Raw genomic sequence first — 15,465 nt, 5'->3', positions numbered from 1 at the left:
TTTCTTCAATTCATTGGGCACTGGAATATCTGTATTTCTACACGGGGGAAAGCCAATCATCCCAGTAGTCCTGTGCACTACTTACAAACTGCCATTGGCAAAGGTGATGGAGTAATCCATCTACCTCAGCCAGGGGATTCAGTGTAGTAAACTGAAGCAGGTGCAAAAATAAATCATGTATTTTTTGCAATGGCGATAAAAAAAAACTAAAATTTTTGGGGGTTTATTTAGCACCTTTCACAACCTCAGGAAGGCCTGTGTTGGGAAATCACCCAGCAATGGTTTTCCTTTAATTGGCCAATTAAGAGTGGTGGGTGGGCTCTCGAAGCTGGAGGGACAATAGGAGGACCTCCAGCATGGAAGGAGCTGCAGTCTGCCGATGTAGGTAAGGGAGAGAGAGGGGGGCTCCACCTTGAGGTTCCTACTCAGAAACTTTAACAAATCGGAACTAAAAATTGGCCACAGCTGCTGAGCCACCGTTGTGGAGGGGAAACCTCCAGGAGGTTTCGAGGGAATCTGAGGAAAACCTTTTTCACCCAGAGGGTGGTTGGAATCTGGAACACACTGCCTGAAGGGGTGGTAGAGGCAAGAACCCTCACAACATTTAAGAAGTATTTAGATGAGCACTTGAAATGCCATAGCATACCAGGCTACGGGCCAAGTGCTGGAAAATGGGATTAGGATAGATAGGCTTGATGACTGGCGTGGACACAGTGGACCAAAGGGCCTGTTTCTGTGCTGTATAACCCTATGACTATGACTCTATGCCTCCAGGCAGCTGCCGGACTCTAATGGCACACGTGGCCCACAGGCTGATTGGAAAATCCCAGTCAGCTTCTGATAATTGGCCTTTAACTTATCTTCATTAGCTACCTGCTGCTTGAAGGCAGGTAGCCCTTCTGCCCGTGACATGGATCCAGGAAAATAGCTCAGGGGCAGGATGGTGCCAGCAAATGGGCATGCCGGCCGGTGGCACGAGATTACGTGCCTACCTGACTCCGTTTGTCCCCCATATCTGGGCGAAAATTCTGCCCCAGGTCACTCAAGGACAGGTCGAAGAGGTAGATTTTAAGGAGTGTTTTAAAGGATGAAAAATGGGTAGAGACAAAATTTGAGATCGAGGGATGCACAGGAGACCAGTATTGGAGGAATACAGAGATATCGGGTTGTAGAGCTCTAGGAGATTTCAGAGATATGGAAGGGTAAGGCCAGGGAGTTCAACAAGATATCAATTATAAGGTCTCCAATGACTTTACTTTGGCATGCAGTGCTACCAACATTGGAACAGTCCACCAAGATGATCAATGGCTGTTACATCACCTGCACTCACTAGTTTAGTCACCTTGAATTGGTATTCTCCGAGGAGAAACAAATTACATGATTAATTTTTCTGAAAGGATCTGGCTAGAGTTCTTCATTTATCTTTCCTGGAATTAATAGCTTCAGTCAAACTGGAAAAATATTAGTTAATATTTTCTAGTCAACTTTCAGCAGTGATGAACAGCAATAATTAGTTTAGTTTAGAGATACAGCACTGAAACAGGCCCTTCGGCCCACCGAGTCTGTGCCGACCATCAACCACCCATTTATACTATTCCTACACTAATCCCATATTCCTACTACATCCCCACCTGTCCCTATATTTCCCTACCACCTACCTATACTAGGGGCAATTGCTAATGGCCAATTTACCTACCAACCTGCAAGTCTTTTGGCTTGTCGGAGGAAACCGGAGCACCCGGAGAAAACCCACGCAGACACAGGGAGAACTTGCAAACTCCACACAGGCAGTACCCAGAATTGAACCTGGGTCACTGGAACTGTGAGGCTGCGGTGCTAACCACTGCGCCACTGTGCCACCAGCACAGCAATTGATACTTTTTTCCCATTACGGCTACTTTTTCCTGGATAAAAAACTTTTTTGACGATCAACTGGAAACCCATTGGAAACCTATCATCATTATCATATCAATAATACCATCACCTACAGCAGCAATTTTCATTTATATAATGCCTTTACCATAAGAAAACGTCCCTAGATGCTTCACAGGAATGTTATCAAACAAAATTTGACACTGAGTCGCATAAGGCGATATTAGGGCAGATGACCAAAAGCTTGATCAAAGGGGTAGGTTTTAAGGAGCTTCTTGAAGGAAGAGATGGGGAAAGGTTTAGGGAGGGAATTCCAGAGCTTAGGCCCAGTCAGCTGAAGCGATCATGGAGTGATTAAAATCAGGGCTGCTTAAGAGGTCAGAATTGGAGAGGATTGTAGGGTTGGAGGAGCTTACAGAGATAGGGAGGGACAAGTCCATGGAGGGATTTGAAAACAAGAATGAGAATTATAAAATCGAAGCATTGCTTAACTGGGAGCCAATGTAAGTCAGTGAGCACAGATGTGATGGGTGAATGGAACTTGGCGTGAGCAAGGACACAGGCAGCAGAGTTTTAGTTGACCTCAAGTTTACGGAGGATAGAATGTGAGAGTCTGGCCAGGAGTGCAATGGAATAGTCAAGTACAGAGATAACAAAAGCATGGATAAGTGTTACAGCAACAGATGAGCTGAGGCAGGAGTGATGTCAGGTCATGATGGCTCAGATATGTGGTCAGAACCTTATCATGTGTAAAATATGACACCATGGTTGTGAACAGTCAAGTTCAGCCTCAGACAGTTACCAGGGAGTGGGATGGAGTCAACCTGCATTTATATAGCGCCTTCAATATGGAAAGACATTCCAAGTGCTTCATAGAGGCTGGAGATATTAGGAGGGGTAATCAAAAGCTTGGCCAAGAGGTGGGCCTTAATGGCACCTTAAAGGATAAAAAAGATATTTCAGAGCAAGGGAGCTAGCCAACTGTTAGCATGGCCACCAAGGGCAGTGCAAAGGGAGAGGAGATGTACAAGAGAGCTTGGAGGGGAGGGCGGGCAGTGAGTTGTAGGACTGGAGGAGGTTACAGAGATAGGAAAGGAGAGGCCATGAAAGGGTTTAAACTACACCTCAGAGTCTTTAAACAAGGCTCCTGGGAAATTTGTACAGGCTGAGTCCCTACGTGTCCAATGTGGAATGTGCACTCTCTCTCCCTAGGGATGCGCTACACTTAATTAAGGCTGGAGAGCTCAGGCATGGGGTTGGTAAATGTCAAAACTGTAGGGCACCAAGTGTGCGTAGGCGTACTTCTGGAACTAAACCTGTTGGAGTGGGCCTTACCGGTACAGGAGACTGGTGAGCTTGTCATTGCCTGTCTAGCCTGGACCAGCCTATGTGCTAGGGCCATGGACTTAGGGTGTTATCAGGAGCTGACAGCAAAGGGAAGAAAGGACTTGCATTTCAATAGTGCCTTTCATGACCTCAGGACTTTCCAAGTGCTTTACAGCCAATTTATTACCTTAAAAGTGTGGACACTGTTGTAATGGAAGACAGAAGCCTTGCAGACCTGCCTGCTTCAGGTGTCAGGTTGCTCAGTAGAGGGGTAGGAATCGGTTGGCACTGCACCTATTTATTTCTGGGCACAAAGCATGGCAATTTAGCAGTGGGATGGCCTACTCTCAATCTACGCAGGCATTGGTTTCGCTGCTGAATTCATGCGGGCTGTTTTTTTGGCTATCTGCGTGGGTTACATTTAAATATGTAAATGAAGGGGTCTCTCGTCTCTTAAAGGACCGCCTTTCTAAATTCATCAGTAATGCTCGGGGCAGGTGATGGCAACCCCACTTCCCCACCCAGTTAAGAATCCTCAGCGACCACCTCTATGACTGCCAATAAAAGATATCTCTAAAGAAAAATATAAACTTCTTTCCTGGGGAGCCGGGAGGAACAGATGCTCTCCATGACTCCTTAGTATGAAAAGAGGGCAAATGTAACATAAATGTCCATGATCACAAAATGCTGCCAAGCTAATTCAGCAACCAAATGCATTTGCAGTGTTTGTGATTGGACGGTGAGCTGCAACGCTAAAAGCAGGGAACCATCAGCAGAGTAACATGAAGCACAAGAATTCTTTAGTTTGTCTGAAATATGTAACAGCTGTGATTATTTTACAGTCTGTGCTAAGAATGATTTATTAAAATCAATGCGTACGATTCATCCACTTTGTTAATAACATCACTGCAGTTGTTATTAAGGCACTTCTGAAAAACTTTTTGTACATTTTGTTTCAGAGTCGAGTTTCAGTTCATGGTGTAAAAGCTCTTAATGGATGCACATCTTGATATATGCAATTACCCTTGTTTATTTCTTGTTCCATCGCCATTAAAAAAACAGAGATGCATTTTCTTTGCTTAATTGAGTCTCTTGGATAGAATCGTAAAATTGTACAGCACAGGATGAGGCCATTCGGTCCATCGTGCCTGTGCCAGCTGTTTGAAAGTGCGATCCAATTGGTCCCATTGCCCACAGCCCTGCAATTGTTTTTCTTTTTCAAGTATTTATCCAATTCCCTTTCAAAAGTTACGATTGAATCTTCTTCCACCGCCCTTTCATGCAGCGCATTCCAGATCACAACAACTCGTTGTGTAAAAATAAAACTCTCCTCATCTTCCCTCTCGTTTTTTTTGCCAATTCTCTTGACTGTGTGTCCTTTGGTTACTGACCCTCCTGCCTGTTGGAGATGCTGCTCTGAGATTGGGACTAGGCAGGTTGTTGGCGAAGAGGAAGCTTTGTTCCGTATCTGGCTGTTGCACCCGACCTGGAACTATTTGAGGTTGACACTGGGTGACAAAAGGGAAAGAGTTCTATTCCCCAACATTGGGCCAGATTTTGCTTTTCAAAAACACTGAGGCTAATGGCCCTTACTGTTATTGATCTGTAAATCAAGCGAGGAGCCGATGCACGATGAATCTCTCAAATCCAAAAGTTACTGTCTGAGTTGTGCTGCTCCACTCTGAGCATTGTGAACATGGCATTCCATAGCCAGCCTCACCATTAACATGCATTGAATGATGTGCAGTTGCTGTAATTGTGCGTTGGATGCAGATTAAACTCTTCAACAGAAAGTTAAATCTTGTTTTTAAAAGTACCCTTTTAATGACATGGTAATTGTTAATTTCTGTCAAACAACCTCTCTGACACTGAAAGTTAACTGTCAGAAGTGTGGAGTCTCATTTCCTCAAGCTTTATTTGTTGGAGATATTAAAAATGTAAAATTAAAAACTAAAATGTTTTACATTTCCTTTACGCCTTTTTTCTCTGTCTCTTAATCCAACCTTACTCCCTCTCTCACTGACCACCTCCAGGCGCTTACCCATTGTCTCTCGAGATAAGGAGGCCAAAGAGAGAACTCTCTCTCTCTTTGGCCTGAATTTTACCTCAGGTGTGGCGTCTCAATGGTAAAATGCATGTCCCAAGCCTGCTTTTGCCAGCAACGGCTCTTGCTTGGCAATTTTACCACAGGTAGCCCTCTAACGGCTGCCTTTGGGCCCGCCATCTATTAAGGACAGCGGGCAGACTCCGGCTGTTGCCGGACTAATCAGAGGGCTGGCATCTCTGAAGCTACAACAGCATCACAGGGAGTGGTGGATACAGCTGAGATATGCAGGAGGTCTCGGCAGCTGGGCCAGGTAGCAGAGTAAAAAGGTCAAAACAACAGGGGGCCCAGTGTCGGAGGGGAAACCCCGTCTGGGGAAATCGTTAGGGCTGCAGGGGCTGCCTTCCCTGCTTGCGGCGCCACCTAAGGGCCATGAAACCTTGCCCCCACCCCCCCCACTGGGCTGTCGCAGGGAGGCTGCCTCCATTTAGCTGGCGGTTCCCCATGAGGCGGGGATGGGGGGGGGGGGGGGGCGGTGGAGGTCCTTTTGCCATCGGTGAAGTGCAAATAGCAGCATAAAATGGTCCTTAATTGAGACTTTAATCATGACAATCGTTTGCTCATCTCCTCAGAGTGGGTAGCCTCTCCGCTTCTGGTCCTGCCACTGGGGAAATGCCCCGACAGCAGGACCGCATCGGAAAGCCGATAGAATGTGTCTCCCCACGATTTTACTGCACCACTACCCCCCCCAACACCCCACACTGTATCCCAGCTTGCCTCCCAGGGGCCCAGTAAAATCCTGGTCTTTATTTCTCTTTCTGTACCTAATGTGATATTGAATTCACCCACTCTGTGTCACCCCCTCTGCTCGATCCTTATGCTGTTAAATGCTTAATCTAATTGGTTAAGGAGATATACATTTGCTTGCCTAGATGCCCAGTTCCCCCTCGTCATGCTGCTATCAGCTTGGACTTACAGCAACTTGTCACGCTAAAAATATTTTGAGCTGAAGGATACAGGGGTAAGTCTAATGAACAGCAGATACTCTCAGATGACCTGGTACAACATAATTTGGCCAATTAATATCCCTCACCTTGATAAGAAATTAAAAATTAAGAAAGGATGATTTCCGTCTGTTTCTTTAACCCATGAAATTAAAGATACCATTACAGATCAGAGAGAGATTGGAGAAAATGGATTCTTTGCTGGTGAAACTGAATAGTCTTAAGGATAGTACCCACAAGTAAAGGCCTGCTCAGTTCAGGGGGGAAAAAAACCCACCTGAATCCGACAGGACCACATCGGACCCCAGCCCGACCCGAGCCCGAGCCAATCACGAGAATGTTCCCTTTACTTACCTTGCGACTCCCAATCTGCCAGAAGCTGCAGAGTGAGTGTGATGACGTCATAGAGACGCTCACTCGCTCACTGCGCAGACTCAGAGTTTCCCTCTTTGACGTCCCGGACTCCCAGCTCAGGTAGGTCTTTTACTTGCACCATTTCTTGTGTGTATCCGCCCTGGACCTGGCCCAACCCGATCTGAGCCCGAAAACTGGACCCGGAGGAGTAGCCTGATCCAACCCGAACCTGACACATTTCGTTAGGTCCCATTGGATTTGGGTCAGATAGCACGCCTTTACCCACAAGTTAGTAAGCTGTTTACCTGGATCAGGAACACTACTTACTGAGAAAAGGTTAGGAGAGATAGGGAAGGGAACAGATAGGGACCCAGTGACAGCAGAGACCATGGGGGTAAATAACACAGGGAAAAATAATATAGTTAGAAATGCAGAAACATAGAAAATAGGAGCAGGAGTAGGCCATTCGGCCCTTCGAGCCTGCTCCACCATTCATTACGATCATGGCTGATCATCCAACTCAGTAACCTGTTCCCGCTTTCGTCCCATATCCTTTGATCCCATTAAACCCAAGAGCTATATCTAACTCCTTCTTGAAAACAGACAATGTTTTGGCCTCAACTGCTTTCTGTGGTAGCGAATTCTACAGGTTCACCACTCTCTGGGTGAAGAAATTTCTCCTCATCGCAGTCCTGAATGGTTTACCCCGTATCCTTAGACGAGGAGCCCTGGTTCTGGACTCCCCCACCATCGGGAACATCCTTTCTGCATCTACCCTGTCAAGTCCTGTTAGAATTTTATAGGTTTCTATGAGATCCCCCCTCAATCTTCTGAACTCCAGCAAATTTAATCCTAACTGACTCAATCTCTCTCCTCATACGTCAGTCCCGCCATCCCAGGAATCAGTCTGGTAAACCTTCGCTGCACTCCCTCTATAGCAAGAACATCCTTCCTCAAATAAGGAGACCAAAACTGCACACAATATTCCAGGTGTGGCCTCACCAAGGCCCTGTATAATTGCAGCAAGGCATCCCTGCTCCTGTACTCGAATCCTCTTGCTATGAAGGCCAACATACCATTTGCCTTTTTCACTGCCTGTTTCACCTGCATGCTTACCTTCAGCGACTGGTGTATGAGAATACCCAGGTCTCGTGGTATATTCCCCTCTCTCAGTTTATAGCCGTTCACATAATAATCTGCCTTCCTGTTTTTGCTACCACCGTGGATAACCTCACATTTATCCACATTATACTGCATCTGCCAAGCGTTTGCCCACTCACTCAACTTGTCCAAATCACCCTGAAGACTCTCTGCATCCTCCTCACAACTCACCCTCCCACCCAGTTTTGTGTCATCTGCAAATTTGGAGATATTACATTTAGTTCCCTTAGCCAAATCATTAATATATATTGTGAATAGCTGGGGTGCTAGCACCGATCCCTACGGTACCCCACTAGTCACTGCCTGCCATTCGGAAAATAGACCCACTGATTCATACTCTTTGTTTCCTGTCTGCCAACCAGTTTTCTATCCATCGCAATACACTACCCCCAATACCATGTGCTTTAATTTTACATGCTAATCTCTTATGTGGGACTTTGTCGAAAGCATTTTGAAAGTCCAAATAAACCACATCCACTGGTTCCCCCTCATCAACTCTACTGGTTACATCCTCAAATAATTCTAGTAGATTAGTCAAGCATAATTTCCCTTTCGTAAATCCATGCTGACTCTATCCGATTCTACCACTGTTCTGCAAGTGCTCTGCGATAAAATCTTTGATAATGGACTCTAGAATTTTCCCCACTACTGACGTCAGGTTGACTGGTCTATAATTCCCTGCTTTCTCTCTACCTCCCTTTTTAAATAGTGGGGTTACATTAGCTACCCTCCAATCTGTAGGAACTGTTCCAGAGTCTGTAGAATCTTGGAAGATGACCACCAATGCATCCACTATTTCTAGGGCCACTTCCTTAAGTACTCTGGGATGTAGACCATCAGGCCCTGGGGATTTATCAGCCTTCAATCCCATCAATTTCCCCAAAACTAAATACTGATTTCCTTCAGTTCTTTTCTCTCACTAAGCCCTGTGTTCCCCAACATTTCTGTGTTTGATATTTGTGTCCTCCTTTGTGAAGACAGAACCAAAGTATGCATTTAGTTGGTCAGCCATTTCTTTGTTCTCCATAATAAATTCCCCTGTTTCTGACTGTAAGGGACCTACATTTGTCTTCACCAATCTTTTTCTCTTTACATACCCATAGAAACTTTTACCGTCAGTTTTTATGTTCCCTGCAAGCTTGCTCTCGTACTCTATTTTCCCCTTCTTAATCAATCCCTTGGTCCTCCTTTGCTGAATTCTAAACTGCTCCCAATCCTCAGCTCTGTTGTTTTTTTCTGGCAAATTTATATGCCTCTTCTTTGGATCTAATGCTATCTCTAATTTCCCTTGTGAGTCATGGTTTGGCTACCTTCCCCATTTTACTTTTGTGCCAGACAGGGATAAACAATTGTTGCAGTTCATCCATGCGCTCTTTGAATGTTTGCCATTGCCTTTCCACCGTCATCCCTTTAAGTAATGTTTCCCAATCCATCATAGCCAACTCGCGCCTCATACCTTCGTAGTTTCCTTTAGTAAGATTCAGGACCCTAGTCTCAGAATCAACTGTGTCACTCTCCATCTTGATGAAGAATTCTGTTGTTTTATGGTCGCTTGTCCCCAAGGGGTCTCGCACAACTAGACTGTCAATTATTCCTCTCTCATTACACAGTACCCCGTCTAGGATGGCCTGTTCTCTCGTTGGTCCCTCCACGTATTGGTCCAGAAAACCAGCCTGTATGCACTCCAAGAATTCCTCCTCTATGGTATTGTGACTAATTTGATTTGCCTAATCTATTTGCAGATTAAACTCACCCATAATTACAGATGTTCCTTTATCACATACATCTCTAATTTCCTCTTTAATGCCATTCCCAACATCACCACTACAGTTTGGGGGTCAATATACAACCCCCACTAACGTTTTTTGCCCCTTAGTGTTTCTCAGCTCTACCCACACAGATTACACATTGTCTGAGCTAATATCTTTCCTCACGTTTGCGCTAATTTCCTCTTTAACCAGCAAAGCAACTCCACCACCTTTTGCTTTTTGTCTGTCCTTCCTAAATAGTGAATACCCCAGGATGTTCATTTTCCATCCCTGGTCACCTTGCAGCAATGTCTCCCTAATCCCGACAATATCATACCCGTTTACATCTATTTGTGCGATTAATTCATCCATTTTATTGCGAATGCTCCGTGCGATAAGGCACAAAGCCTTAAGGCTTGTCTTTTTAAGATTACTTGTCCCCTTCCCACTATTTTTCACTGTGGGCCTGTTTGATTCTGGCCCTTGATTTCTCTGCCTATCACTTTTCTTATTCCCCTTACTGTCTTTTGTTCTTGTCTTTGGTCCCCCCTCCTCTGACTCCTTGCAAAGATTCCCATCCCCCTGCCATTTTAGTTTAAACCTTCCCCAACCACTCTGGCAAATACTTCCCTGAGGACATCAGTCCCGGTCCTGCCCAGGTGTAACCCGTCCAGTTTGTGCTGATCTCACCTCCCCCAGAACTGGTCCCAATGTCCCAGGAATCTAAAACCCTCCCCCTCACACCAGCTGTTCAGCCACGTATTCATCCGATATATCCTGCTATTTCTACTCTGACTAGCATGTGGCACTGGTAGTAATCCCGAGATCACTACCTTTGAGGTCCTGCTTTTCAACTTACTTCCTAACTCCCTCTATTCTGCTTTTCAGACCTCCTCCTTTTTTTCACCTATGTCATTTGTACCAATGTGTACCACAACCACTAGCTGTTCACCCTCCCCCTTCAGAATGTCCTGTAACCGCTCTAAGACATCCTTGACCCTAGCACCAGGGAGGCTACCATACCATCCTGGAGTCTCGTTTGCTGCCACAGAAACACCTATTTCCCTTACAATTGAATCACCTATAAGTATTGCATTACCACACTTTTTACTCCTCCTCTGTGCAGCAGAGCCAACAGTGGTGCAATGAATTGGGCTGTTGCTGCTTTTCCCTGAGAGGCCATTCCCCCCAACAGTATCCAAAGCAGAATATCTGTTTTGCAGGGGAGTAGCCACAGGAGATTCCTGAACTGCCTGCCTAGTCCTCTTGCTCTGCCTGGTGGTCACCCATTCCCCTCCTGCCTGTGGGGTCTGAGCCTGCGGTGTGACCACTTCTCTATACGTGCTATCCACAATACTCTCTGCCTCGTGGATGCTCCACAGTGTCCCCAGCTGCCGCTCCAGCTCTGAAACCCGGACTTCCAAGAGCTGCAGCTGGAGACACTTCCTGCACACATGCTGGTCCCGTGCACTAGAATTGTTCCCGGCTTCCCACATAGAGCACGAGGAGCACACCATGGCTTTAAGCTCTCCTGCCATGACTTAACCCTTTAAATTAAATCTTTTGGAAGATCTTAATATCAAATAATATCAGTTACTCTAGGGCCCTTCTTTCCTGGTCTTCGTTACTGCAGAACTCCCTAAAAAACACTACTTACTATATATGAAAATAAACTGTAGACCTTTCTTACCTTAGATATTTACCCAGCTATTTAGAGCTATTCCCTAACAGCAGTGACTCATGAACCAACACCTTGCAGCTTTCCTGTGACATCACAGTTGTCTTAAGATCTAACATCTATGCAGACTGGTGCACAACTCATAGATAGAGGATGCAAAGTAATGGATAATGTTCTCTGGTATTCCCCCAGTATTTAGGAAAGGATTGGAGGTCACTAAAACATTGAAGAGGTTAACTATTGACTGCCAGCATGTAATAAACACAAGGATGCCACTTTCTTAAATAATTGGGAATCATTCCCAAGTAAAATGGACTGGGAGAGGAGAGAGGGACTACACTTAAATCAAGAAGAGACAAAAATATTTTTGAGGAATATGGAGGCTGCAACAGAAAAGAAAGAAGAAAGAACTTGCATTTCTATAGTGTCGTTCATGAAATCGGGACATCCCAAAGCACTTTACAGCCAATGAAGTACTTTTGAAGGGTCACTGTAGTCAATGTAGGAAAAGTCAGTTCAGATCATCACCAGATAATGTTTTTAGGGATACTGATTGAGGGATTAATATTGGCCAGGACACTGGGAAGAACTCCCGTGCTTTTCTTCAAATAGTAGCCATGGAATCTTTTACATCCATCTGAGAGGGCAGATTTAAACTTTACTTTAAAGTCTCATCTTAGGGTTTATGGATCTTGGAAGGTTGTAGGGTTGGAGGAGGTTACAGAGACAGGGCGAGGCCTTGGAGGAATTTGGAAATGAGGTTGAGAATTTTAGAATTGAGGCAGGATATATCCTCAGTGAGAACGGGGAGTGATGGGTGAATGGAACTTGTTGTGAGTTAAGACAAGGGCAGCAGAATTTTGGTTGACATCAAGTTTACAGAGGTTGCAAGGTGTATTTCCAGCCAGGAGAGAATTAGAATAAATATAAGATAATAATAGAAAGGTTTAAAGGGAGAGTAAGGCCTGGATTTTACTGAGCCCCCTGACATCGAGCACCAGGGGACCGGGGGACCTGAAGATGGTTCCGGCAGAGGCCCACCATGGAGCCTGATGCCAGGAGGGTCAGGCCTGATCCTCCCTGCGGCGGTGGTGGCTCCGTGGTGGCCCCCCCCGATGCGAGGTGACGGTACCTAAATTTAACTATTTAAATCAATAAACTGAATACAGTTAAATAAATTTACCTCCGAGCTTACGGGCTTGCCGCAATGTTTGGAGTGGTGGCCGGCACTCCCGCGCCTTCACTTCCCCACTGGTGGTGGAGGGGTGGGGGTGAGTTAAGAGTTTTAACGCCGGGGAGGCAGGAACGAGGTCACATAATCGCAATGAGTGTAGGGGATGATGGGAGGGGTGAACTTTAAACTTTGTACAGTCGGGGGTGGGGGGGGGGGGGGGGTGGCGGTGAAGGTCAGGTTTCAAAGGTAAGTGTTTTGGGGGGCAGAGGTCAAATACTTAATGCCATTGGTATTGAGGGGTGGGAAATGGGAGAATTTTTATTACAACAGTTGGGGGGGGGGTTATTTCTTTAAAAATTTACATTTACTAGCAAGGCTGGCTGCCCTTTAAAAATGGTGCCAGCGCCTGCTCACAGGCAGCTGACGCCACTGCTGGCGTTGGATAGCCCACCCCCTCCACGTGATTGGGGGGGAGGCGGGCCGCCCCAGCTATTTAAATGAGCCACCATGTGGGAGATCGCGGCGGCTCTGTGGTGTTTGGCCCATGCGTGCCGGCCACCATCTTTTCGCCCACCGCTGGCAAGGCGGAGGGCTCTTAAAATCCAGCCCTAAGTATTCAAATTCAAGATAACCTTTCCTCTAGCTTTAAATGGATTGGAATATGTAGTCATAGGAACCAAAGTCTAAACATTCCAATGTATCCAGTTTTGGTGGGGTGTATCTCAAAATTACACTTTTCCAGTCTATGATTTTCTGTCCATTAGACTGACACGTACTCAATAGTTACTCTTTCATTTTACTGGATAAGTTAACCAGAAAATGGAGGTAATTTAAAAGCAATTTGCCTCACAGAAAATAATCGGGCCTGTTTCTTATTAATGGTAGTGGGAATCCGAAATCAGGGTAATCTTAGGAAGAAGCAGATTGCTTCTTATTAAAGATCTCACCTGCATTTAAAGCAGGTTCAACATCGTCAGAGAGGGAGTGAGTACACCAGCAGTGATAAATACAATGCCTAATTATGTCAAATCCAACAACGGTTCTTCATTGAAATCAGTTCATCATATCACAGGGGTAATTCTCCAAGGAATTACTTTCGTGAAAATGAAGAATATTAAAGGGGATTAATTCATTTCCTATTGTACTGCACATGGGTAGTTTTCAGGTGAGATGAAATGATGTGAAGTTAGAAGCTGGGGGATAATTGGATTAGGACCATGCAGTCATCATGTACTACTCTTTTTAAAGTCCTCTGATCTGTCCTTATTTTTATATAATGCTTTGATGAGATACGATAATTTCTATAATAAAATTTACAGGAATTGGTGAAGCAGAGAAGAAGAGATGATTGAAGCATAAAGAGTTTCTCTGCAATACATGCTGGGGAGCTGCAGGGCACAAAGCTGCAGCACTATAGTGCTGCCTCTGGCAGGAATATGCAATTATAGTGTGACATGTTTACATAGGAAGTTCCCATTATAAATGTAGACAGAGGAACTTAGAATGGAAAGCAGCTGATGCAACAAAATCATCACAAGAAGTAAAGGTTTATAGGCAGGATGTTTTGTAGATAAGTAAGATTTTTAAGATATAATAGCATGCGAGCAAGAGAGTGGAATTAGACTAGGTGGCTCATTAGGAGACCTGATAAACTCAGCTTCCTGTTTCTAAGCTCTAACACTGCACAGTTCTGTGGTTTTTGGATTAATCTGCAAAGAAGGATCAATAATATTGGTTATTAATTCAGTAAGAGTTTATATTAACATGATCAATAATAATTTGCAGGTTTGCATCACTATTCCAGGGAAGAGCAAATGCATTTTGTCAATAAGCAAACATTGCTTATTAGTTTAACTGCTTGCTTACCTAGTATTACATAGAATCTACAGCACAGAAGCAAGTCATTTGGCCTAACTGGTCTGTGCTGGTGTTTAAGTTCCACATAAACCTCCTCCCACCTCTCTTCATCTCACCTTATCAGCATATCCTTCTATTCCTTTCTCCCTCATGTGTTCATCTAACTTTCCTTTAAATGTATCCATACTATTCACCTCAACCACTCCCTGTGGTAGCATGTTCCACATTCTCACCACTCTCTGGGTGAATAAGTTTCTCTGGAATTCTCAATCGGATTTATTAATGAGCATATTATTTTTATATACGCATATCACATAATATTTTCCAAGTTAAACTTTTTTGAGGGGATCTGTTAGAATATTTTAACATTGGTTTAAATCTAGGAAATTAGTCAAGGTAACGCAGCTTTCTTTGCTGCAACATTTTAACTAGAGAGAAAAGATGGAGAAAAGGCAGGACTATTGAATCTTGTTTCTGTGAACAAAATGAAGCTAAAAGAGAGAGGATGTTGAAGTCTCCAAAACTATGATAACGCCCAGGTCAAGAGATGGCCCTTGCTTGACCTGGGGGTGTTTGTACACATGTCTTTGAAGGCAGCAGGATAGGTTAAAAAAGCAGTTAATAAAACACATATGATCCTTGCTTTATAAATAGAGGCATAAGAGTACAAAAGGCAGGAATTTATACTGAACCTATAAACTACTAGTTCAGCACCAGCTGGAGTGTTTGGTTTCAACAATGAGGGACTTCAGTTATGTGGAGAGTTGAGGTTGTTCTCCTTGGAACAGAGAGGTCTAAGAGGAGATTTGATGAAGATGTTTAAAATCATGAAGGGTTCAGATAGTAAATAAAGAGAAACTGTTTTCAATGACTGAAGGCTTGATGGCTGAAGAGTGAGCAAAGAGAAGGTACAGATTTAAGGTGATTGGCAAAAGAACCAAAGGCGACATGAGGAAAAACTTTTTTAGGCAATGAGTGGTTAGGATTTGGAATGCAATGTCTGATCGGATGGTGCATGCAAATTCAATAGTGGCACTCAAAAGGAAATTGGATAAATACTTGGAGAAAAAATTGCAGGGATAAGCACGTTCTACGATTGCCTTAAGAGTGATGTCTCTTTAAGAACAGTACGCTATTGAGCCAAGCACTGACCAAGTATTGACCTCATCACCAGATGTGGTCTCTTCAGAGAGGAGATTGCTGGGGTCCTGGCACAGAATTTTGTGGCCAGGAATCTTAGTAAAGGA

This window comes from Heterodontus francisci, chromosome 14 (genome assembly GCF_036365525.1).
Source record: "Heterodontus francisci isolate sHetFra1 chromosome 14, sHetFra1.hap1, whole genome shotgun sequence".
NCBI classification, from domain to species: domain Eukaryota; kingdom Metazoa; phylum Chordata; class Chondrichthyes; order Heterodontiformes; family Heterodontidae; genus Heterodontus; species Heterodontus francisci.
This window is presented reverse-complemented; position numbering follows the sequence as displayed.